The following is a 3961-nucleotide window of genomic DNA, read 5'->3' on the forward strand; positions in this document are numbered from 1 at the left end:
TGTGACTCTAAAAAGGCGACTCTAAAAAGAGAGCTTTTTAACCTGAATGAGATTTCTATTTGGCTGATTCCTAAAATTATCTGTATCCGTGCAGTGCACTTTGCTAACCAAGCTTGCTAACATTAGATGATTGTAGTAACTAAGACCTCCACATTCTTGTCCAAATATGGTCACTTATAGCTACAAAAAACCCCAACAAACAAAAGAAAAAACAACTAAATATGTCACAATGGCTATATTACAAATATTATGATAAAATATTATGATGAGTGTGAGTTCCCGAACCAATGCCTATATCCATCTTTTATTTACAGTTTGGTAAAATCCTTAGCCTGTAGGCTTTACTGGCACGATGCATATTTTCACAATACATTTTTATTACTTCAAAAGGTATGAATAAAAATGAAAAGATGGTGCATAACAAAAGCAAAATAACATCTCTCCCTTTGCTGTTATGAACACACACACACACACAGGGGTACAAAAAGCACTTCTTTACTTCAAAGTGCATCATTATAGAAATCAGGTCGCTTAGTGTGCAAATATAATTTACTTGGTCAAACCACATACTGCAGCAGATGTGACAGGGGACAAAGTCGAGAGGGAAGGCAAACGGCTGTGGCTGTACTTTCAGTACATACTTAGGATTCCGGGTTTGAGGTTTAATTGACAGAAGTATGTATTACCTGCCAGCAGTTCAAAGCAGCATAGATAGCTCCTCGGTGGCCCTCAAGCAAATTTGTTAAGCAGTTCATCGTGGGGATCTGTCTTAAAATACACACAAAGCTTCTGGAATGGCTTTAAGTGTGAAATATATAATTATTTTCTGGAAGAGATTTTTCCTCTGTCACTTGACCTACTTAATGGTTTGAGTTGGCACTTCTATTTGTTGGTTAAAATTTCACAACTGTCATGCCACAGTGCTGTTGCTTGTGACTTTATGTTTTATACTTTTGGTCTATGACTGAGCAGCAGAGAGAGAATTATCTATAGACTGGACACTTCAGAGGTGAAAATGGAGAAGAGATGAAAATCTCTGGGTTTGGTAGGTACTTAAAAATAAGACTTTTTTATGCAAGAACCTTATATTAGGTCACCAAATGCAAATATCAGTTAGACAAACATGCATTTTTTCATGACACCTATACTACAGGTGGGTTTTTAAAGACACTGAATCAAAAATTTAATATTAATCTTATACTTTCCTTTATTTTATGTCATATATACACTGTTAAAGTGGTGGGTATTTATTTTTATCATGGTTAAAGTTTGAAACAATGAGGTTAGGTTATGCACAGTAGAGGAAGAAATGATTTGATCCCCTGCTGAATTTGTAAGTTTATTGTTTATTATTATTTGTAAGAAATTACTGGTAGTTTCATTTTAATGGAGAGAGACACAATATCAGCCAAAATTTACCAAGCTTGCAAATTAAGCAGGGGATCAAATAATTAGTTCTTCGACAGTGAAAGTCTGTAAACCAAAGTCTAAGGCTCCTGTCTGCCCACTTGAAGCAAATTTTTTCTGTGCTTTCCACTGGATGATGTCATTGAGTGCAGATATCACTAGCACAATCATGTTGTGCCGAAAACAGGAGGCCACTTGTTGTTCAGACAGCCAATCAGAAGGTTTTTGTAAAAGGAAAGGAGCTTGTTCCAGAGGACTGTGCCAGAGGATGAACTGAGGGCTCCACCAAGAGTTTTAAGTGGATATAATAGGGCTGCCTTTAAAAGAATACATTTGTTTTGTGTAAGTGATATTTTCAGTTCCTGTACCCCGGCAGTAACAAGGCAATCTGGCCAACACAGTTGGTGCTTTATGGTGATGAATAGCCTCATATAATGCAAAATGTGTGAGCATTTAATCCACAATGCAGCTACAATACACCTGTCCTGCTGTACACATAGTTATAAATACAAGATATTGTCATTGTAATCATTTAACACTGAGCCAACATACGTCTGGGTGGGGGGAACCCCAAATAAAAGTCCAGAAACTTGGACCAAGGCCTCAATATTTAATGTCATTGCAGGAAATGGAAATAACCTGCCCCTAACCGACTCCCAAGAGTGTTTTAAAACAAGAGTAATATAACAGTTTAAAAAAATGAATGTGCCAGTATTCCGGGGAAAAAACAACCAGGGCATTTTCACAGTGAACGCAATATCTGGCTTTAATTTACTGTCATTGAGGCTGCTTTAGCAATTGTTCATATTCACAAAGAACCATCTCGGACTACATAAAAGAAAAGCCTGGACTTTTTTTTTTTTTTTAGCAAAATTTAATTTAAGCCATGGAAGAGCGAGTTGAAATCCAATCCAGCGAATAAACGCAAAGCTCCAGTCAGGGTGCAGTAGCCGATTTTACTTCCATTCAGCTTCTGTTTACACCCCATCATGAATATTATTTTGCCAAAGCACGGCATGTTTGCATCGCGGTCTCTTGTAAACTGAGAAAGGAAATTGAAATGCCATTAAGAGATGATCCATGAGCAGCGAGTTATCTTTGGACCGGTGCACAGACACCAGCCACATTTAATGAGGATATAACCGCATGACACAATCTTGTCAGCTGCACTGATGCACACCAAGGTGGAGAACAAAGATAAACAATGAAGCACCAGTAGAGAAATTAATCGCTGGCATTTCTCGAACATGAATAGGAGGGAAAAAAACAAACAAACAAACAGAAAAGGCTGTAGCTCCTATTTTTCTCACCAGGAGGCTCATTGCAAGCATGAATTCAGATAAACAAGATGAGTCAAAAGTGATTTGTTAGCTGTTTATAATTTATTATTTTATTTTAAATGCTTGGAAGTTATAATGAGGAAAGCAAGGGGGGAAAAGAGCACACCAGTGAGGTCCATCCAGGTTCACAGCTGCTAGCAGAAATATCTCACACTCCAAAGATAACTCTACTCTGCTCAGTGTTTTGACAGAATACATGTAGCTTGGCATACTTTAATCAAAGCTTAAACCTCTGAGAGTGGGTGTGTTTTTATTAGCAAGCATTTACATATGAACTCTTCCATAAACACGCTGGTTGCCATGAAGATGCACACACGTGCGGCTCATCTCGCTCATTCAAAATAAATCAAAGCCATTGTGTGCAGTGCCCTTCTTTGCATTATGTAGACCCCCCCCGGATGATTTAACTTTGAACATCTCTGAAAATCTCCCACAACACTAGCATATCCTTAAGATGTTTAATCAGCGGGATCCAATAAAATATTGATCAAGTCTCAAATTATTATCAATAATTAAACATTCTGCACATGTGAAACCCACATGCACAAGAATAGTAGCAGCCACACAGCATTTACATCAAGCCAAGTTATAGTGTACAGACTGCATGTTTCTCCAAGTCCTGCTGTACTTTACTATTTGGAAAATATAGAAGTTAAATAATGCCTTAGAATTAAGGTATGATGGTAAAAAAAAGATGCTTCTAACTGCATGCTTAAGCAAGACTGGAGCAAAGCATATTGCAATAGAGCGCAATACTTCCAAAAGATGTCTTTATTAAAAATATTTCACACAATCACGCGGGAAACAACTTTGTTGTGAATGCCTTCAATATTTAATCAGCGAGATGTGCCGTGTCTTTGATTTGTGTATTAAAATCATCTGCAACTTTTGCGGATTTGTGCCAACTGAAACTCTTGCCGTGGTCTGTGTACTGTTGCCCTGCAAAAAAACACTTGACAAATTCAAACCAGACTTAAACACAACAGTGCTTCGAGCAAGACACAGTAGTGACGACCACTGTTTATTATGTTCAGCGTCGTGGTTCAGTGCGTTAGAATGTTGACATTTGCTAAATACTATTTATAGAACGATGTATGTACATAACCTCATCCGGCTTGGGAGCTACATTTCTACTGCTGCTATGTTGCAACAGGGTTCTAGCTATCCGAAGTATTAGTGTTGTGCAGTTTGTGGGTGAACTGAGCAGCAGGGAA

This window comes from Oreochromis niloticus, linkage group LG13 (assembly GCF_001858045.2).
Source record: "Oreochromis niloticus isolate F11D_XX linkage group LG13, O_niloticus_UMD_NMBU, whole genome shotgun sequence".
NCBI lineage: Eukaryota > Metazoa > Chordata > Actinopteri > Cichliformes > Cichlidae > Oreochromis > Oreochromis niloticus.